Source organism: Oryctolagus cuniculus, chromosome 17 (assembly GCF_051225735.1).
Source record: "Oryctolagus cuniculus isolate XC-2025 breed Fujian yellow rabbit chromosome 17, ASM5122573v1, whole genome shotgun sequence".
NCBI classification, from domain to species: Eukaryota; Metazoa; Chordata; class Mammalia; order Lagomorpha; family Leporidae; genus Oryctolagus; species Oryctolagus cuniculus.
This window is the reverse complement of record NC_142883.1, coordinates 41,766,288-41,789,431: the sequence shown is the minus strand read 5'-3', so window position 1 is coordinate 41,789,431 and position 23,144 is coordinate 41,766,288.

The window sequence follows — 23,144 nt, the reverse complement described above, 5'->3', positions numbered from 1 at the left end:
GGCCGTTTGCTGTGAGGGGAAAGTGGTGTGTCTTGGCCTTTTCATTGGAAATTTAATTGTCTTTAATTCACATGAAGGCAGACTGGGCTGCGCTGTCTTAGACCTACTCTCAAGGAGTCCCCCGGCAGCTGCCTTCCTCTCTGGAAGATCAGTCCCGGGGAGACAGGTGCTCAGAGGCAGGCTTGCTGCTTTCTGCTCCGCAACATGTAAGCTCATGTGGATATTTTTGTTTATTTCACATCCACTTAAGAGACTAGTTAATCTGGGAATATATAGTAATAAGCTTGTTCTGGCTTTAACAATTTGCTCGGAAGATGCAAGCTGTAAGAATACTAAGAAAAAAATTAGGAAAATAGGAACCTGAGAATCAAAAGGAAATCTTCGCTTTATACCAATTGTATTATCTTTTTATATCAATTTTTTTTTTAATTTAAAGGCAGAGAGACAAAGAAGGATAGCTCTCTCTTCCCTAGCTCACTTCCCAAATACCCACGTAGCCTGGAACTGGAGGCCAAAGGCAGGGGTTGGGAGCTCAATCTGGGTCTCCTGTGTCAGTGACAGGGACCCAGTTACTTGGACTGTCACCACTGCCTCTCATATTCTGCATTAATAGGAAGCTGGGGGCTGGTGCTAGGGGTAGCAGGTAAAGCCACCACCTGTGGTGCTGGGATCCCATTTGGGCACCAGTTCAAGTCCTGGCTGCTCCACTTGGGGAGCATGTAATCAACCATTCTGAACGAGCCTATGAAAAAAAATGGGACTGAGGCTATCTAACATCAACCAGTTAGAGAGAGACACCAAAGAAGAAATACACCGATGAGCCGGTTGTGAGAGAAATGAAGACTTTCCGAAGGGAAGGCAGTGAATAATAAATAGCAGAGAAAAAACACAAGAAATGGTTCGGGTTCTTTGGTAGAGCATAAATCTTCCCTCACTGGGCCCTCAGAGTGCAGCTGAGGTTAGCTTTGATGCCCTTTTGTCTGAACTCAGCAGTAAAAAGTCAGTATGGGGGTCAGCATCGTGGCTCAGTGAGTTAAGCCACTGCCTGCAACACCAATATCCCATTTGAGCTCTGGCTTCAGTCCTTGCTGCTCCAGTTCAGTCCAGCTCCTGCTAACGTGCCTGGAGAAGCTGTGGAAGATGGCCAAAATACTTGGGACCCTGCACCTACATGGGAGATCTGGATTAAGCTCCTGGCTTCTGGCCTGGGCCTGGCCCAGCCCTGGTCATTGTGGCCATTTAGGGAGTGAACCAGGGAGTGGGAGAGCTTATCTCTCTCTCTCTCTCTCTCTCTCTCCTCTCTGTAACTCTGCCTTTCAAATAAATAAATCTTTTTAAAAAAAAGTAATTATAAAGGTGCCTTTTTTCAAAATTTGAGATGCAGAGAGAGAACTCCCATTTGCTAGTTCGCTCCCCAGATGTCCACGACAGCTAAAGCTAGACTGGTCCAAAGCCAAGAGCTGGGAATTCGGTTCAGGTCTCCCTCGTGGGTGTTGGGGCCCAAGGACTTGGGTCATCTTATACTACTTTCCCAGGCCATAGCAGAGAGCTGGATTGGAAAAGGAGCAGCTGGGACTAGAACCGGTGCCCATGTGGGATGCCGGCGCTGCGGTCTGGGGCTTTAATCCACTGTGCCACAGCACCGGCCCCCTGGCGTCGTATTTTTAACAGTCTGTGTTTTCAGGAAGGTGATTTGGGAGTAAGTGCTTTTTGAGAAGCACCACACTTCAAGACGCTGAATTTAGTGTTCACAGTACGATCATGTTCCCCACAGGAAGCCCGACCTTTCAAATGCCTTGATCCCCAGATTCCCAGTCCAGTAACCCACTTTTTAAACCCCTAAGGTTGTAAGTACTTCTTGTCTCTCTAACTCTCAGTGAGAGTTAATGTCTGTTTCCTGTTTGGCCTTTAGCTCTGTGATGTCTCTGACCTGTGAGTATCACAGTTTGGTATCTCAGATTTCTGAAGTGTGTCCCAATTTCAAAAACTGTTTCCTCACTCCCATGACACACTCAGACTTGTCTGTCTTAGTTATTTTGGGTTCAGAAAGTCTGGACACCTTACTAGAGGGAGAGCTTTTTTACATCAGTAGGAAACACTTCCTGACTTCACAGTGCCATTCTGGTTCCTAGCTGTGTTTTCCAGTAACAGTATTTTGCTCTGTAGGTTTCATTAAAAAAATTTTTTTTTTATTTGAGAAGCAGAGAGACAAACAGAGCATGCTGTTATCTGCTGGTTCACTTCCCAAATTCCATAACTGCCAAGGCAGGGCTGAGGCCAGACTGACAAACTGGAAACTCAGACTGGCAGCTGGAAACTCCATTTAGGTCTCCCCTGTGGGTGACAAGAGCCCAGTTACTTGAACCATCCCTGCTGTCTCCCCGGGTCTGCATTGGTAGGAAGCTGGAGGCAGAAGTCGGAGCTGGGAAATCAAACCCACACACTCTGACGGGGACACGGGCATCTTCACTACCAGCCTGAACTCCCCTTCCTTCTCTGCCTTTAGCACAGACAGTTGCAGAAGTCCTACAGGGAAACTGGGAAATTGCCATTGCGTAGGGATTTGGAAGCAGAATGTCAGCTTCATATACAAAAGGGGGCTTTGCCAATATGACCTTCATGTGTTGAAGAAATTTCATGTAAGAACATCATTTTTGTCTTTGAGCATTTTTTTTTTTTTAAGATTTATTTATTTGAAAGACAGAGTTACAGAGAGAATGAGAGAGATCTTCCATCTGTTGGTTCACTCTTCAGATGGCCTCAATGGCCAGGGCTGGGCCAAACCAAAGCCAGGAGCTTCATTTGGGTCTCCCACATGGGTTCAGGGGCCCAAGGACTTGGGCCATCCTCTGTTGCTTTCCTAGGCAGGAGCTGGACTGGAAGTAGAACAGTAAGCACTCCAACTAATGCCCATATGGGATGTTAGCATTGTAGGCAGCGGCTTGACCTGCTATACTACAGCGTGAGCCCCCAGCCTTTTTTTTAAAGGTTTATTTAATTGAAAGAGGTACAGAAAGGGAGAGAGATCTTCCATCCACTGGTTCACTCCCTAAATGACCACAACATATAATATACATACATATATATATTACAGAATTATATGGGTATATATGCTGTGGTTGAACTCACAGATTGAAAACTTTAAAGGTCAAGATAGTGAATATTTGAGACTTTCACAACTACTCAACTCTGTCATAATATGAAAGCAGCCATAGATGATATGTAAACATAGAATATGAAAACATTCTAGTAAAGCTTTATTTAGGAACCCTGAAATTTGAATTTCACATCATTATGTACCACAAAATATTTTTATTTTTAAATTTTGTTTATGGCTTATTTACTTGAGTTACAGAGAGGGAGAGGCAGAGAGAGAGAGAGATCTTCCACCCTCTGGTTCACTCCCCAAATGACCACAAAACCAGGGCTGGGCAAGGCCAAAGCCAGGAGCCAGGAGCCTCCCCTGGGTCTCTTATGTGGGTGAAGGGGCCCAAGCAGTTGGGCCATCTGCTGCTCTCCCAGGTGTGTTTTCAGAGAGCTGGATCAGAAGTGGATCAGCCAGGACTCGAACCGGTGCCCAAATGGGATGCCAACCCTACTGATGGTGGCTCAATGCATTAGGCCATAGTGCCAGCTCCTTGATTTTTCTTTTTTAAGATTGATTTATTTATTTGAAAGGCAGAGAGGCAAAGGCAGAGTGTGAGACAGAGGTCTTCCATTTGCTGGTTCATTCCCCATGTGGCCACAATGGAGCTGAGCTGATCCAAATCCAGGAGCCAGGAGCTTCTTCCAATCTCTCATGTTGGTACAGGGACCCAAGGACTTGGACCATCTTCTACTGCTTTCCCAGGCCGTAGCAGAGAGCTGGAGTGGAAGAGGAGCAGCCGGGACCCAAACCCGGGCGCATATGGGATGCTGGTGCTGCAGGTAGCAGCTTTACCTGCTACACCCCAGCGCCGGCCCCTTGGTTTTTCTTACCCATTTAAAATATAGAAGTCCTTCTTGGCTCAGTGGCTGTACAGAAATTGACACAGCAGTGTTTACTAGTCATTAAAAATGTTACCTGATTATTTTGGCATTTGGAAAGCTACAGTTCCAGGAAGAATTTAAAAATCTCGTAGAAATGGTTTGTGCATATGTAAACATTCTGGCCATGCAGCTGGTGTTTGGGTTTTCATGTTTTCTGACCCAGTGGTTCACAGCGGCTCGGTGGTCTGGTAAGCTGGCGCTAAACCTGGAGGGCAGTCTAGTGCTCAGAAGATAAAAGGAGCCTTGGTTCTACTTCTGAGTCTGCCTGGAGCTTGTCTTTGGGTGCTTTATCCATGTTATTTATTATTTTTTAAAGATTTATTTACTTGAAAGAGTTACGCAGATAGAGGAGAGGCAGAGAGAGAGAATCTTCCATCTGCTAGTTCACTCCACAATTGGCCACAATGGCCAGAGCTGTGCCGATCCAAAGCCAGGAGCCACGCTTCTTCTGGTCTCCCATGCAGGTGCAGGGGCCCAAGGACTTGGGCCACTTTCCACTACTTTCCCAGGCCACAGCAGAGCTGGATCAGAAGCGGAGCAGCCGGGACTCAAACCGGCACCCATATGGGATGCTGGTACTTCAGGTTGTGGCTTTACCCGCTACACCACAGTGCCGGCCTCTTTTTTTTTTTTTTTTTTTTTTTTTTTTTTTTTTTTTTGACAGGCAGAGTGGACAGTGAGAGAGAAAGGTCTTCCTTTGCCGTTGGTTCACCCTCCAATGGCCGCCGCAGCTGGCGCGTTGCGGCCGGCGCACCGCACTGATCTGATGGCAGGAGCCAGGTATTTATCCTGGTCTCCCATGGGGTGCAGGGCCCAAGGACTTGGGCCATCCTCCACTGCACTCTCTGGCCACAGCAGAGAGCTGGCCTGGAAGAGGGGCAACCGGGACAGAATCCGGCACCCCGACCGGGACTAGAACCTGGTGTGCCAGTGCCGCAAGGTGGAGGATTAGCCTAGTGAGCCGCGGCGCCGGCCAAGTGCCGGCCTCTTTATCCATGTTTGTTTTCATCTTGTCCAGACTCTCTTTACAACACATGAAAAGCAAAAGAACGCCAGAGAGATGTTTACTTTGAATTCTGGTTAGCAAGGGAATTTACCTCCTTGTGTGCGTGACCATATGATAATGCTTCTCACTTTGTTAGATTTCAGAGTCAGCATTTGAGAGCTTGTGGACCAAAAAGGCTGTCTGTCTAACCCCATGCTGTTAAAGCATACACTGAGCACAATAAGTGGAAGTGACTTCCGGAACCACACTCCACGCCAGTAGCAGAGTTGGGCCTGGGATCCACGGTGTCCTGATTCCCAGGTCAGTGGTCCCGGCCACTGGGGAGCCAGCCTTCTGTGACTGGCTTCACTTTTGCCATTTGGTAGGGTTGCAGTATATTCCTTTCTAAAAGCCAAGTCTCAGGAGGACGAAAAAAAAGTCCCACAAAAGACTTATCATATTTTTGTTTCTAAAAAGGGTTAGAGTCAGTGAAGCAAATTTTCTGGAAGCCACGTGGTCCCCCCATGGGATTTTTGCCTTCGTTTCTGGTAGCCTCACTGGGTGGTTGCTGGTGTCTGGAGTGGAGTGCAGGCATGGGGGTTTGGTTTATTCCAGGTAGAGGTCACTGAGGGAAGTTGGTCGATAATTACTCTTTTTAAAGTGTTCTTTATGATTTTTGCTTAATTGTTAAATTGTTGATTTTGAGAAAAAACATAGTTTTACTTTTTATTCACATCTTATAAAGGAAAAGCACCTTGGAACAGGATATTCAGTAGGGAAGAACTAGAAAAAAGTGTTGTCACTAACTTAACCGCCTTTGCCTGTCTTCTGCTACACCCTGCCTCTGGAGCTTCTCTGCATCGTTACTCTGTCTGGAGCAGGGGTGGCTGAATGTGTCTTCACACATCCACTGCTCTTCCCTGGCCCCCTCTCAGATCCTTTCCTGTCTCCCCAGATTCTCAGAGTGTGGTCACAGCTCCTGGGAACTTGTGAGAAATACAACTCTGAACACTCTCACCACCCCCCACCTGCACCTGCCAACACACACACACCCTGGCCTACTGAATCAGAAACTCGGAGGCTGAGATCCAGCAAAGACTACGTTGGACACCCCCACCACCCGCACCCTACCTCCTGCCTCAGCCCTACCTGCCACCCCGTGATCCACTGCACTAGATCTTGAAGAAGTCAGGGTGATTTGTTCCACAGGTTTTGCCCTCAAAGAGGTTATAGTCTTTCTGTTTGGGCATTTAAGTTGTAAATTTGCTAGCAGTACAGCGCTTCATTTTTTTAAAAGACATTACATTATGCATATGTATAATTTTTATTTAAAAATAGAACAAGTCCTTCAATGTCTTCCCCTTCCCCTTAGGATAAAATTCAGATCCTACAGTGGTTCACAAAGCTCTGTAGGCCTGGCCCCACACCTCTTCAGCCACATCTGCATTCTCTGGCCACATTTCTGGGAATGCACCTTGCTCATTCCCTCTTGCGCTAAATGCCCCCTCTGTCTGAGACCCTGTCGTCCCATCTCTTAATCCTTTGCTGTTCTCCACTTGGAATGCTTGTCTCTCTGATTTTTGCAAAGCAGTGTCATGCATGTCACTCAGCTCAGTTTAAATGTCACCTCCCCAGAGCGGAGCCTTTCCAGATCACCTCTTCTAAGGAAGCTGCGCGGAAACCCAGTCTGCCATCTCGCTGGATTGTCAGCATCTCTGCCTGCCTGCCCTGTCCACCTCTCCTGCCTCCTTCCCGCCCCTCCCTCCTTCCTTTTTCATGTCTGTTTCTCCATTTGTTAGGTGTACTTCCTACATGAAGGATGGGGCTTCTTCTATCTTAAACATCCCTGTATGCTCAGATCCTAGAACGGTACTTGGCACATAGTTGGTGCTCAGTAAATTTTGTTTTAAAATCAATACATGAACTGACAAATAAGTGAACTTCAGGCTATTTGCCTTAAAACTCTGTGGAAGTTAGTGCAGCTTATTGGGTTGAGTGAGGAAATCAAACTAAAGAAAACCAAAATATTTCCTGCAGAGATGTCTAACACCTGGGTGGGGGGCAAAGGCAGGGGAGCTCAGCAAATTGGTGGAGGGTAATCCGATCCACTAGCCACAGCCCTCAGGATCTGAACCTTTCTTCTAGCCACCTGGTTTGCCGGACTCCTTGGCCAGAGCTCTACAGTCTCCTACTCCTACACTTAGTTTTTATCAGGGGAGGATTCCATACTGCTCGGTCCTCCATTTCTTCAAGAAATACATATTTGGAGCCTCCTTCGTATAAGGTGCTGGGTAGCGTGTTGTGAACAGTAAAGAGGAAATAGTTACAGTGGAGGTGCCTTATTCAGAGACCTTCCCGTGACAGGAGGTAGTGTGTAAATAAATATTAACCGCATGTGGAGAAGTGATAAGAACCCTAGGGAAGAAAACCAATAAAAGTGGTGGGAATTCAAGCAAAGAGATTTGTCTCCAACCGGGGAGCTTCTAGAGAGCTTGCTGGAGGAGGAAGTGTTCAGCTGGCACCTTGAGCAGGACAACAGGGTATCAAGTTTGTTTGCATTGAAAGAGTTGAGGTGACCGTGTGCCTCGTGCTTCTGGGGTGGGAGATCAGCAGCCACCTCACTGAAGGAATTGCCTCCCGCCTGCTGTGAATCAGCCGAGCTGCATGCTTCTTTAAACTTTGTCAAAGGAGCAGCTGAATTTGCAGACTGTGCTGTGTCATGATGTGCTTGGAGCAGAATAGGTGTTTTCTCAAGCAGCATGAAAGCCCCGTGGAGCAGTTCCATGTCAACAGGCATCAGATTATAACTGTGTTGCTAGCCAGCTGCAGATGTAGCATCTTGTACCCCAGTCAGGATTCTGCCACATTTTAGGAGTCACGTGGGGAGCCAGAGGTACTCTTTGCCAGAAAGGACCTTCCCAGCCCAAATGACTGTCCAGCAGTCAGTGAGAAAGAATTCAAGAGATGTCTGTCACCTGCCGAGAGAGCCTTCCTGTGTGGCCAGGACCACAGAGCTCCCACAGTTAGGGCCCTGGGAAGTGGGCCAAGGGAGCTTGCTGTGGGTGTCTCCTGGCTGGCTTCTCTGGGCCAGTGGAGCTACCTATCTTTAGAAGTCCCTGCTGCACTCTCTCTCTGCCAAGCTGTATTTATGCTCCGTCAGATTTCTCAGTGTATCCTCTCTGTGGATGGTGCCTTTTAGAACAGGAAACGTGGGGTTCTGGAGGGACGACTTGTCTATGTTGCTTCACTAGGTGCTTGTTGAGAGAAGGAAGACAGGCCGCTGGTTGCTTACTCAACTCAGTACAGCATCTGGTTCTTAAACTGTGTTCCTGTTGTAGGGGTTAACTTTCAACGCTGCCTCCACGGAACAGTCTGTGTGCTGCTTACACTGTATTTTAACTAAAAATCTAAAGAACACAAAAGAAATCCCTGGATCCTGACACTCCACGTGAAAGGTTTAGGGCAGGTGGAGGGGTGGGAAAATGACAGGTAAGGATGTAGGTGAGCAGGCAGTTTTCACCTTAGGTCGATTCACGGTGTGCAGGAATGCTTGGTGGGGGGATAGCCTGTTGTTTTCTTCTTGTGTGATATTAGGGGTGCTTATAAAAAGGGGCTTGCCAATCTGCCTATCTTAATCCCCCCTCGTCGAGATGACTTCTCATTCTTAGCTTGTGGGTTGGAGTCCCATTCATCTTATAGCAGGATACCTCTCTTAAGGTGTCTCCTCTCAAAAAAATAGAAGCAACAAAGCAACAGCTCCTTCTGAGAGAGGGATGGGGGTTATGGCAGACAAGGGTAAAACTCCTGTTGCAGAAGAGGAGTTTTGTTTTTTTTTTTTTTTTTTTTTTTTTTTTTCTCTCATCATGTGTCCTTTGAATTCTCAGAGTCCCAGAGAAAGGAACTCAGTTAGCATTGCCCTGGGGGACCCTCTACAGTGCTCCAAATGATGGGTGGAGGGCAAGGTGCCTTCTTGCTTAAGAAATTATTCTTGAGCCCTTGCAGAGAGCAGGACAGCATACATGGGAACTTCCAAGGTTGCAAAATGAAAATGGTCTACTTTCAGGGTGCAGCGTGAAGCCCCGGGGATGGACAGATTCTCAAGTACTTTGACCCCTTGCCAGGACAAGAAAGTGCTACTTAGAAACATTGGGAAAAAGTATTTGGAAGCATCTGGATTTGTTGGTTCTCTAGTTTTCCTCCCCCCTCCTACCTCCCCTCAAGTTCCAGGAAGAGAGTCCAATTTAGCCCCCTTCCAAGCAGTACAAGGCCAGAATCATCCTGGACCTCCCTCCAGACCGCCCGTCCATCTCCATGCCATGTGGAAGCCCTGGCCCCGGGAGGGAAACTGCTGACCTAGAAACTCCCCCCGTTCTAGCATGCAGCTGAGCTAAGCCTTTCTTTGGGGCCTGTTCTTCCAGCTTTCACTTTCCTTCCTTGTTTCTTTTATTTCTAGAATTCTGAAAGCTATACTGTTCATTGTCTCTACCCATCATTATTAAGGGAGAGAGGCAAACATTCCCATGGTAACAGTTTCATCTCAAAATATCTGAATGTTATTAGCTGCCTTCCCACTCCAGGGAAAAGATGAGATTCTTTTTTTAAAAAAACCTTCATCCTCAGAATAAGGTTGACAGATCCTCTCCACACTGCAGGGAGCCCTGCCCAGATCAGGGGCAGAGACAGGAAAGACTCAGGGAGCCAGCCTTGTTTCTTAGCCAGCTGCACTCCTGAGCAGAACCCAGTGCTTCAGAAACCTAATGCTGCATGGTTCTGACACTGACCAAGGGAACTGCTGGCCCCAGGACCCCTGGAGGGGATGATAGCAACAGTGAGCTCGAGAGAGCTTCCATCCTCTGGTTCACTTCCCAAATGCCCACAAAAACCAGGTTAGGCCAGGCTGAAGCCAGAAACCTGGAGCTCAGTTCAGGTCTCCCACATGGGTGACAGACCCCAGTACTTGAACCATCATCTCTTGCTTCTCAGGCTGCTCATTAGCAGGAAGCTGGAATTGGAAAGGGAGCTGGGACCCCAAACCCAGACATGCCCCATATGAGATGTGGGTATTCTAGGCAGCATCTTAACTACACTGCACCAAACGCCTGCCCAAGCTCCACCCCTTGAAAGCAAGGGTGTCAAAGACTTTGGCCACCAAGATACATATTCAGTGAAAACAGCAAGAAGCAGAGTAGTCGGTAAGTCTGAATACCTTTAGTGGCTTATAAAGGGAAGAAAGATAAATACACAGATAAGTACACCTTTATACACATGAGCATATGGTGTAGGAGTACCTCTCAGAGGGTATTACAGTCAGCTGGTCTTAGGAGAAGGCCTGAGGGCAGGCAGGAGAGAGATCTGCTTTCTGTAGCTTTCAAAATTTATTTGTACAAATGCTCCTTAATTATAAAGTCTACTTTTTAAGGACAGGTAAGAATAACATAAATCACGTTGATGAAAGAATTTGAAATGACCAGTTTGGGGTGGAATCCGTTTGTAAAAGCTATTGAGGTAAATGATGTGGGGAGACTGGTTTGCTTGCTTGCTCGTTGTCTCTGGAGCAGGTTTGCTTTCTCTGAAAGCGTGTGTTGAGACAAGAGGCTTATAAACAAGATGTTCAAGGAAAATAAATTGAGCTCTCTGAAGGAGGGAGGTTGGAAGCAAACTTCCTCAAGCTCATGTCATATACACCCACCTACCTGCATTTGCACTTATCTCTTGTACTTTCTTTTTCCTGCAGAGAAACTGTCCCTAAGCAACCTCTTTACTTAAGCACTAGATTCCACCCTTCTGATCTGTATGCTCCAGCGATTCTCCCTCTTTCCTGCAGCACGGATTTTTTTTTTCCCCTCTCCCTCCTGGATGTTTGTATTAACAACCAAACACACTGTTATTTCTCCCAACTGAAAAAAAATCTTCTTGTCCTCATTTCTCTGTTCCCTTTACAACAACATTGCTTGAAAGAATTTTTTCAGTGTCTCCTCCTTTTTTTTTTTCTCTCTCTCTCTCTTTTAATTAAGTAATTTATTTGAAAAGCAGAGCCACAGAGAGGGAGAGGTCTTCCTTCTGCTGGTTCATTTCCTAGATAGCCACAATGGCCAGGACTGGGCCAGGCTGAAGCCAGGAGCCAGGAGATTCTTCCAGGTCTCCCACTATTCTCTTTTTAAAACTTGAGATATAACTCACATAGCATAAAATTTGTCCTTTTGAAGTGTGGTTTAAGATATAGTAGTTTTTAGTATATTCACAAAATTGTGTAACCACCACCAATTCCAAATACATTTCATCACTCATAAAAGAAATCTGTACCTATTAACAGTCACTTTCTTTATTAAATTTTCATTACTGTAGCGAGAAACCCAAGGCAAGCCAACTTTATAAAGAAAAGAGGTTTGTGTGGGATCATGGTTCAGGAGGTTCACAGTCCAAGATCAGGAGGGCCCCGTTGGTTCAGCATCTGTTCATGATGGCAGAGTCCTGAGGTGGCATCATAGTCATTGCATGGCAGGAGACCAGGAGCATGGGTGTCTGTGTCTGTGTCTGCACAGCGTCTCTCCTTGCAAAGCCACTAAGGTTCAATCATGGACTCTCCCCCACCCTAATGACCTAATTCAATCTAATCACTTCTCCAAACATCAAAATTGGATTAAGTTCACCCTTTAGAACCATGAACATGAGGCTTTGGGGTCTGCATTCCTACATGAGCTAGGGGACAGATATTCAGACCATATCCCTTCTGGTTCCCACCCTACTCCAAATCCCTACAACTGCTAATCTACTTTCTGTCTCTGTGCACCTGCCTCTTCTGGACGTCTCATCCAAATGGAATATCATGGTCTTTTCTGTCTGGCTTCTTCCACACAGCATATGATTTTCAAGGTTCATCCTTGTTATAGCACACACAGATCAGTACTTCCCTCCTTTATAAAGCTGAATAAATATTCTGTTGTATAGATATTCCACTTTTTTTATCCATTCATCACTTTATGTGTATTTGAGTTGTTTCCAGCATTTGGTTATTATCATTAATACTGCTTTGAATATTAGAAGAACAATTTTCAGATTGATTTATTTATTTGAAAGGCAGAATGACAGGGAGAGATGGAGAAACATATCTTTCATCTGCTGTCACCCCCCAAGTGGCTATGGCAGCCAGATTTGGGCCGGGCCAAAGCCAGGAGCCAGGAACTCTATCCAGGTCTTCTTCAAGGACTTGAGCCATCTTGTGCTACCTTCCCAGGCACATTAACAGGAAACTAGATTGGAGGTGTGGCAGCTAAAATGTGAACGAGGACTCTGATTTGGGATAATGCCATCGCAGGCTGTTCTTAACCCACTGAGCTATTATGCCACAATGCTGGCTCCTAAAAAAAAAAAAAAAAATTATTTGAAAGGCAGAGTGACACAGAGAGAGGGCCCTCTTATCTGTTGCCTCACTCCCCAAATGCCTGCAAACAGCTGGGGCTGGATCATGTCAGGAGCTCAGAACTCAATCTGGGTCTCCCACATGGGTGACAGGGACCCAAGTCCTTGAGCCATCACCTGCTGCCTCTCAGGTTGTGCGTTAGCAAGAAGCTGGAATCAGGAGCAGAGCTAGGAATCAAGCCCAGGCGGTCTATGTGGCATGTGGGTGCTCCAGTTGGCATCTTTTTTTTTTATTTTTAAGGTTTATGTATTTATTTGAAAGAGTTACACAGAGAGAAAAGGAGAAGCAGAGAGAGAAAAAGGTCTTCTATCCGCTAATTCACTCCCCAGTTGGCTGCAACAGCCAATCTGAAGCCAGGAGCCAGGAGGTTCTTCTGGGTCTCCCATGCGGGTACAGGGGCTCAAGGACTTGGACCAGTACTGCTTTTCCAGGCCATAGCAGAGAGCTGGATCGGAAGTGGAGCAGCCGGGACTCAAACCAGTATCCATATGGGATGCCGACACTGCAGGCAGCAGCTTTACCTGCCACGCCACAGTGCTGGCCCCTGTATGGCATCTTTTTTTTTTTTTTTATTTTTTATTTTATTTTATTTTTTTTTTTGACAGGCAGAGTGGACAGTGAGAGAGAGAGAGACAGAGAGAAAGGTCTTCCTTTGCCGTTGGTTCACCCTCCAATGGCCGCCGCGGCCGGCGCGCTGCGGCCGGCGCACCGCGCTGATCCGATGGCAGGAGCCAGGAGCCAGGTGCTTTGCCTGGTCTCCCATGGGGTGCAGGGCCCAAGCACCTGGGCCATCCTCCACTGCACTCCCTGGCCACAGCAGAGGGCTGGCCTGGAAGAGGGGCAACCGGGACAGAATCCGGCGCCCCGACAGGGACTAGAACCCGGTGTGCCGGCGCCGCTAGGCGGAGGATTAGCCTAGTGAGCCGCGGCGCCGGCCCCCCTGTATGGCATCTTAACCACTGCTACAGGTGCCTGCCCCTGCTGTGAACAATTGCATCTAAGTTTTTGTGTGGAGATATGTTTATAGTTTCCTTGGGTATATACTAGAAGTGGAATTGCTGGGTCACATAGTAACTCATGTTGAACATTTTGAGTAACTGTCAAACTGTTTTCCAAAGTGACTGCAACCTTTACGTTCTCATCATTTTTTCCCACTGTCAACACTTGTTATTGTCCATCTTTTTGTATTATAGCCATCCCAGCTGGTGTGAAATCGTAAGCCACTGTGGTTTTGATTTGCAGTTTAATAACTGGTGTTCAGCATGTTTTCATGTGCTTCTTGGCCATTTTTGTGTCCTCTTTAGAGAAATATCTATTCAAACCATTTGTCCATTTAAAAAAATATTTTATTCTCATTTTTTATTTGAAAGGCAGAAAGTCAGAGACCAACAGAGAAACAGAGATCTTCTGTCTGCTAATTCATTTCCTTAATTGTTGTTTTATTGTTGAGTTGTAAGAGTTTTTGATAGATTCTGAATACGAGTCCCTTAGCAGATACATGTTTTGTAGATATTCTCTCTCATTTGTGAGTTTTCTTTTCATTTTCTTGGTGGTGACCTTTGGATCATATAATTACTCATTCTGATAAAGTGCATGTTATCTGGGCCTTTTTCTTCTGGCTGTTTTTGCTTTATTTGTTTTTTTGTAACATAGCTAAGAAAGCATTGCCTAATCCAGAGTCACAAAGATTTATACCTGTATTTTCTCCCAGGAGGTTTAGCTCTTATGTTTAGATCTGTGATTCATTTTGACTTAATGTTCTGTATTATGTGAGCTGGGAAGCCAAATATGTTCTTTTGCATGTGAACATCCAGTTGAGTTGTTCCAGCATCATGTGTTGATAAGACCATTATTTTCCTATCGAATGTTCTTGGCACACTTGTAAGAACTTAGTTGGCCATGTTGTAAGGGTTTATTTCCCAATTTCATTCTATTGATCCATATGTCTGACCTTATATTTATTAGCAAGACTTTGTAGGAAGGTTTGAAATATGGAAGTATGGGTTCTTTAACTTCATTCTTTTTTTATTTGTTTGAGAGGTAGGGTTATAGACAGAGAGGGAGAAACAGAAAGAAATGTCTTCCACCCGCTGGTTCACTCCCAAATGGCCACATCTGGAACTGGGTCAATCTGAAGCCAGGAGACAGGAGGTTCCTCTGAGTCTCCCATGCCGGTGCAGGGGCTGAAGCACTCAGGCCATCTTCCACTGCTTTTACAGGCCATTGCAGAGAGCTGGATGGAAAGAGGAGCAGCTGGGAGGCTTACTCCACAACACTGGCCTCCCGTTCTTTTCAAGATTGTTTTAGCTATTCTGACTTTTTTACATTTTTGTGTGAATTTTAGGATCGTATCATTTTCTTAAAAAAAAAACAAACCTGATTTTTGAAGGGATTGATTTGCTTCTACAGATCAATTGGGGAAGTACTGCCATCTTACCAATAATGTCTTCCAGCCTATTAACCTGGGATATTGTGGTGGAATGAGAAGGTGAAAAGGTCATGCCAAGATGGCCACTGAGGTGGGAAGGTCATGCCAAGATGGCCGCTGACAACAGAAACTGCCTGGTAACAAGCCGTGATTGGATGGCTTCAGAAACCACATGACAACAGAGCCTGCCTGGCAACAGGCTGTGATTGGTTAGGGCATAGAACGCCCCTTGACCAGATTGGCTGCCTTGACTATATAAGCAGCTGTAGCAACTGAAATAAAGGAGTCTGCTGGCTGCTTGCCTCAGGACTGCTTTCATCTGACTCCCGGGGTCTGTGTGGTGACTCTGCGCCTCTTGCCCCCACCACGCTCCTCCTCTCAGAACAAATCCTCTCAGAAAGAAATCAACCGCAACAGGATATCATTGCGTTTATTTCTTTAATGATGTTTGTAGTGGGTGGGCAGTCAGGGCAGTGGTTGAGAAGCTGCATGGGATACCTGCATCCCTTATTGGAGGGCTTAGATTTGAGTACTGCCTCCACTTCCAGTTCTAGTTTCTGTAATGCACACCCTGGGATGCAGCACTGTGGCTCACATTGGGCCTTTGCCACCCATGTGGGAGACCTCGATTGAGTCCCTGGCTTCGGATTTTAGCCTGGCCCAGTCCTAGCTCTTGGATGCACCTGGGCTTTGAACGAGCAGATGGAAGTTTTTTGTTAGTTTGTTTTTGGTGATTTTTTTTTTTTTTTTAGATTTATTTGTTTGAAAGGCAGAGTGACAGATGGGGAGGGAGATACACAGAAAGCGATGTCTTTGATCCACCGGTTAACTCCTCAAATGTCCGCAACAAGCATCCAGGCCAAAGCCAGGAGCCCAGAATTCCATCTGGATCTCCCATATGAGTGACAAGGATCCAGGCACCTGGGCCATATTTCACTGCTTTCCCAGGCACATTAGCAGGGAGCTGGAATGGAAGCAGAGCAACCAGAACTAGAATTGGCACTCCAATATGGGATGCTGGTATGGCAAGCTTTGGCTTAACCTGCTGCTCCACCCCAAGATGGAAAACTTCTGTCTCTCCACTTTCCAAATAAATTTTTTAAAAATTTGAATGATGTTTATAGCATTTAGTGTATAACTCTTTTTTCTGCTTAATTAACTTTATTCCAAAATATTTTATTCCTCTCAATGTTATTATAAATGGAATTGTTTTAATCTTATTTTCAGAATATTCATTACTTGGGGCTGGTGCTGTGATGCAATGGGTTAAAGCTCTGGCCTGCAGTGCCAGCATCCCAAATGGGTGCCAGTTTGAGTCCTGGCTGCTCCACTTCTGATCGAACTCCGTGCTAATGCACCTGGGAAAGCAGGAGAGGATGGCTCAAGTCCTTAGGCACCAGCACCCACATGGGAAACATGGAAGAAGCTCTTGGCTTTGCAAATGGAAAACCTCTCTCTTTGTCTCTACCTCTCTCTCTAACTCTGTCTTTCAAATAAATAAATCTTTAAAAAATATTAATTGCTTATATATAGAAATGCCATTGATTTTTTTAAAAGATTTATTTATTTTGAAAGAGCACCGGAGGGAGAAGGAGAAACACACACAGAGAGAGATATCTTCCATCTGCTGGTTTATTCCCCAGATGACCACCATGGCCAACACTGGGCCAGGCCAAAGCCAGGAGCTTCATCTGTGTTTCCCATGTGGGTGGCAGAGGCCCAAGCACTTGGGCCATCTTCTGCTGCTTTTCTCAGGCCATTAGCAGGGAGCTGGATCGGAAGTGGAGCAGCCAGGACATGAACTGGCATCTATATGAAATTCTGGCATTGCAGGTGGTGGCCTTACCCACTATGCAATAATGGTGGCCCTCATTGATTTTTTTTATATATTAATCATGTAGCCTGCAAATATTAGCTCTAATAATTTTCTGTACATAAGATCATGTCATCTGTGAATAGTTGTATTTCTTCAGTTCTAAATTTCCTTTTGTCTGTTTTTCTTGATTCCCCTGCCCAGAACCCCGGTTGTACAACGTTGAGTGTAAGCAACAGGAACAGACATCTTTGTTGAATTCCTGCCCTGAAGGGGAAAGCAATCAATCATTTCAGCATCAAGAATGATGTTAGCTGTGGGTTCTCCATTGGTATTCCTTGTCAGATTAAGTAAATTTTTTTCTATTCTTAGCTTATTAAGTGTTGTTGTCATGAAAAGATGTTGGGGTTTCTCAGGAGCTTTGTCTGTGTCTGTAGAAATGGCCATTTAGTTTCGTCCTTCATGCCATTAGTCCGGTGTGTTACGCTGATTTTTCTGTGTTGAAGCAGCTTTCAGTTTGCTAATACTTGGTTGAGAACGTTCACGTCTACAGCTTAGGGGATGTTGTTCTGTTGTGGTGTCATCATATGGTGCATGGCATCAGAGTAATACAGGCCTCATATAATAAATGGGAAAGTGCGCCTACTATTTTTTGAAAGAGTTTGTGAAGGGTCAGTGTTCCTGCCTTGCTGGCCCCTCTGTCCAGGCCTCCTTTGCTGGCTTCTGCTCCTGCACTGGATCTCGTAGTGATCGAGGCCCTGGAGGCTGAACCCGGGACACCATTTTTATCTCTTTCCAGACCTGTGAGATTTCACTGCTCTCCTGAGCTTAAACACCAGCTATATGCCGAAGTCTCTCCTATTTGAAGTCTGACTGTGATCTCTCTCTTCATCTCTGGATAAATGCCTACTGGACATTCACACGTGGATGTGGACTGTGTGTCTCAGACTTAGCATGTCCAAAATCACACTTTGATCTGTTTCACCGAAACCCGCTGCGCCCACCTGTCTTCCCGATTGTTGTTAATCACTTTACCTTTCCAGCTTCTCAGGCCAAAAACGCCAGAGTCATCCTCGTTCCCTCCTGTCTTCTTGCTCTCCACGTTCCTTTGATTAGTAAATTCCGTTGGGCCCGCCTTCAGAATAACCAGTGCAGGGGCAGGCACTGTGCTGCGGAGGGTGAAGCCGCTGTTTGGGACACACGTCTCACTCAGTGCCTGGTTCAAGTAGCTGCTCCTCCACACTTCTGACCTGACTTCCTGCTAATGCGCCTCAGAGGCGTGGATGGCAGATGAAGTGCTCGGATTTCTGCCACCGTTGTGAGAGGCCCTGATATAATTCCTGGCTCCTGGCTTTGGCCTGGCCCAACCCTGGCTGTTGTGGGCATTTGAGGCGTGAACCAGTGAGTAAATAGAAGGTCTCTCTCTCTCTCTCTCTCTCTCTGCTTTTCAAAGTAATGAATTAATGAAATCTTCAAACAAAAAACCACTCATCGCTTCCTGCGTGGTTTGGTTACCACAACTGGTCTTTCTGTGACTGGGGTTGTAGTGGATGCCCCCCTGCACATCTCTGCTTCCCTGTAGCCCGTCTTCATGTTCTCAAGGCAGTCACCACCCGAGAGAGTTTCCATCATTAGTCGGTGTTGATTTTTGTCAGTTGATTCTCCACATCTATCGAACCAGTCACATAGGTTTCCTTTTTCAGTCTGTTAATATAGTAAATTGCATTGATTTTCAAATGTTAAACCAACTTCGTATTCTTGGAATTCTATTGGTTGTGATGTATTACCCTTTTCATATGTGTTGGAGTTGATTTGCCAAAATTTTAAGAATGCTTGAGTCTTTTTTTATTTATTTATTTTATTTATTTGAAAGACAGAGTTACAGAGAGAGGTGGAGACAGAGAGAGAGGTCTTCCATCAGCCGGCTCACTCCGCAGATGGCCGCAACAGTCAGAGCTGCGCTGATCCAAAGGCAGGAGCCAGGAGCCTCCTCCAGTCTCCCACGTAGGTGTGGGAGCCCAAGGACCTGGGCCATCTTCCATTTTCTTCCCAGGCCACAGCAGAGACTGGATTGGAAGAGGAACAACTGGGACTCAAACCAGCACCCATATGGGATGCCAGTGCTTCAGACCAGGGCTTTAACCCACTGTGCCACAGCCCCACCCTGAATGCTTAAGTCTTTATCCATGAAGGATATTAGGCTATCATGTTCTTTTTTTTTTTTTTTTTTTTTGACAGGTAGAGTCATAGACAGTGAGAGAGAGAGACAGAGAGAAAGGTCTTCCTTCCGTTGGTTCACCCCCCAAATGGCTGCTATGGCCAGAGCTATGCCGATCCGAAGCCAGGAGCCAGGTGCTTCCTCCTGGTCTCCCATGGGGGTGCAGGGGCCCAAGTACCTGGGCCATCCTCCACTGCCTTCCGGGGCCACAGCAGAGAGCTGGACTGGAAGAGGAGCAGCTGAGACTAGAACCTGGCGCTGGCCCCTCTTTTTTTTTTTTTTTTTTAAGTTTTATTTATTTATTTGAAAGAGTTGCACAGAGAGAGCAGGAGAGGTAGAGAGGTAGAGAGAGAGAGAGAGAGAGATCTTCCATCCACTGGTTCACTCGCGAATTGGCTGCAACAGCCGGAGCTGGACCGATCAAAAGCCAGGAGCCAGGAGCCTCTTACAGGTCTCCCACCTGGGTGCAGGGGCCCAAGCACTTGAGCCACCTTCTATTGCTTTCCCAGGCCATTAAGTTTTTTTTTTTTCTTGAAAGGCAGAGCAACAGAGAGAGAGAGAATCAAATCTTCCATCTACTGATCCACTCCCCAGATGCTCACAACAGCCAGGGTCTACTCCTGGTTGACCTCCTGGTCCAGCTCCAGGCTAAAGCCAAGAGCCTAGACTTCGTGTAGGTCTCCAGTGTGGGTGGCAGGGACGCAAGTCCTTGAGCAGCAGGTGGTAGGTGCACATGATCAGGGAGCTGGATTGGAAGCAGAGCTGGAACTCAAACCCAGGTCCTCTGATAAGGGGTGCAGGCACCCACCACATCTACCTCATTTACTTTAATTCACCTTTATGTTCAAAGTAAGTTTCTTGTAGTTGGGTATTGGTAGGCTTTTGGATTTATTTTTGTTTTAAATTTACTTATGTTCTTGAAAGGCAGACTGACACACAGAGACAGATCCCTTCCATCTGATGGTTCACTCCCCAAATGGCTGCAATGTCCAGTGCTGGTCCAGGCTCAAGCCTGAAGCCCAAAACTCCATCTGGGTCCTCTTTGTGGGTGGCAGGGGCCCAAGTACTTGGGCCATCTTCCACTGACTTCCCAGGTGTGTTAGCAAGGAGCTGGATCAGAAACAGAGGTGCTGGAACTCCAGCTAGTGCTCTGATATGGATGGTGGCATCATCACAAGCAACGACGACCCTCTGTGACATGAAGCTGACCCCTGGTTTGGGCTTTTTGATCATAATGTTTTTATTTATTTGAAAGATAGAGAGACAGAGGTAGAGAGAGGAATCTCTTCTGTCCACTCTTCAAATGCCCACGACAGCCGGAGCTGGGTCAGGCTAAAGCCAGGAGCCTGGAGCTTCATTTTCATCTCCCACGTGGGTGGCAGGGACCCAAGTACTTGAGGCTTCACCTGCTGCCTCCTAGGGTGTGCATTAACAAGAAGCTGAAATTAGAAGCGGAGCCGGAACTCAGACCTGGGCATGTGACATCCCAAGCAGCATATTTTTTTTTTTTTTTTTTTGACAGGCAGAGTGGACAGTGAGAGAGAGAGACAGAGAGAAAGGTCTTCCTTTGCCGTTGGTTCACCCTCCAATGGCCGCCACGGCCGGCACCCTGCCGCCGGCGCACCACGCTGATCCAAAGGCAGGAGCCAGGTACTTATCCTGGTCTCCCATGGGGTGCAGGACCCTAGCACTTGGGCCATCCTCCACTGCACTCCCTGGCCACAGCAGAGAGCTGGCCTGGAAGAGGGGCAACCAGGACAGAATCCGGCACCCCGACCAGGACTAGAACCTGGTGTGCCGGCACCGCAAGGCAGAGGATTAGCCAAGTGAGCCGCGGCACCGGCCCCAAGCAGCATCTTAACCACTGCACCATATACTCACCCAGGGTCTTAGGTTTTTCATGCAGTCTAATGATAACTGTGCTTTATTCTAGTGGTTGTTCTAGTATTTATAGTATATATCTTAAGCTTATCATCATCTGCCTTCAAATGTTATCATACCCTTTCACCTATGGTAAATGACCCTTTTACCTGTGTGCCACCCTCTCTCCTGGCCTTTGGGCTACAGTGATACATTTTACTTTTACATCTGTTGTAGACCCCATGCTGCTGCTGATTTCCCCCTTTAAACAGTTAATTGTCTTCCAGAGGCACCCAAATAAAGAGAAAAGGTGGCCAACATCTAAGTGCGCACCTGTTATTCCTGATATTCTTTATTCCTTTCTCTGGAACCTGATGTCTCTTCGGTGTTACTCGCCTTTCCTCTGAGGGACTTGTTTTTGCTTTTCCTGTAGTGCAGCTCTGCTGGTGATGAATATGTTCAGCTTTTATGTGTATGAAAAAGTCTTCCTTCACTTTTATTTTTAAAATATATACTTACTTGTTTAAGAGGCATCTGCTGGCTGACTCCTCAAATGCCCACAGTAGCCAGGGCTGCAGCTGGCCAAAGCCATGAGCCAAAAACTCAGTCTGAATCTCCTACATGAGTGTCAGGAACCCAAGTACTCCAGCCATCACCTCTGCCCAGGGCTTACATTAACGCAAAGGTGGAATCAGGGGCCACATATGCAGGCCACCCAACCAGTGCTTAACCCACCGACTGCACAGCTTCACCCTCATTTCTCAGAGTTATTTTCACTGGATAAGGAATTTGAGAGTCACAGTTCCTTTCAGTGTTGATATCTATCTATTTACCTATCTATCTATCTATCTCTGGATATATGTAAACAAACATGTCACTCCACTGTCTTCTGGCTTGCATTGTTAATGAGGATACATCTGCTGTCTTCTTTGTTTCTCTGGATGCAGTGTCTCTTCTCTTAGGCTGTATTTGTGATTTTCTCTTTTTCACTGGTTTTAATCTATTTGAAGATGAAATACCTAACTTCCTATGCAGGACCTCTGTACTTAATGAGTTGTATTATGAAAGTTAAATGTGATACTTGGTTGCAAATAGCTGTTGCCTGTGTGTGCACAAATTGTTGAAATCTTTACTTAGCTTAGAGTTAGTCTTCTGTGTACAAAGTTAATTGAAAATGAATCTTAATGGAGAAGGGGACTGGGAAGGGGAGAGGGGGGAAGAGAAGAGGGGTAGGAGTGTGGGTGAAAGGGCAGGTATGGTGGGAAGAATAACTATATTCTTAACGTTGTACTTATGAAATTTATAATCATTAAATAAAACATTTCTTTGGAGAAAAAAAGAGGATGGATATTGGGTTAAGCAACTAGCACTCTGAGTGTGCAGATTATGAAAATAGATAAATAAATAACAAAGAGAGCAAAAAAAAAGAAAAAGATGAAATGCATTGTGCTTAGTATTTATTGAGCTTTTTTTTTTTTTTTTTTTTTGGATTTATTTATTTACTTGAGAGGCAGAGTTACAGAGAAAAAGAGAGAGACAGAAAGAGAGGTCTTCCAACCACTGGTTCACTCCCCAAATGGCTGCAACTGCCAGAGCTGGGCTGATCTGAAGCCAGGAGCCAGGAGCTTCTTCCAGGTCTCCCACACAGGTGCAGGGGTCCAAGGACTTGGACCATCTTCTAGCGCTTTCCCAGGACATCAGCAGGGAGCTGGATCAGAAGTAGAGCAGTGAGGACTTGAACCAGCACCCATATGAGAAGCTGACATCGCAGAAAGCTTAATCTACTATGCCACAGCACCAGCCCCTCATTGAACTTTTTTTTTTTTTTTTTTTTTTTTGACAGGCAGAGTGGACAGTGAGAGAGAGAGAGAAAGGTCTTCCTTCCGTTGGTTCATCCCCCAAGCCAGGAGCCAGGTGCTTCTCCTGGTCTCCCATGGGGTGCAGGGCCCAAGCACTTGGGCCATCCTCCACTGCCCTCCCGTGCCACAGCAGAGAGCTGGCCTGGAAGAGGGGCAACCGGGACAGAATCCGGCGCCCCAACCGGGACTAGAACCCGGGGTGCCAGCGCTGCAGGCAGAGGATTAGCCTAGTGAACTGCAGCGCCAGCCATCATTGAACTTCTTATACCCGAGCATTTACAGTTTGTAGCAAATATAGAAAAAATTTTGACCATTATTTCAAACACACACGCGTGCGTGTACACACACACACACACACACACACATGATGTTGTCCCTCTATTAATATTTTGGGTTTTTTCTATTAATTTTAAAGATCTTTTTTTCTCTTTGTACTTCATTTTAGATAGTTCCTATGACTGTGTCTTCAAGTTCACTGATCTTTTCCTCTTAATCCTGTCTGTGTATGTCTCATCTAGACATTATATTTTTC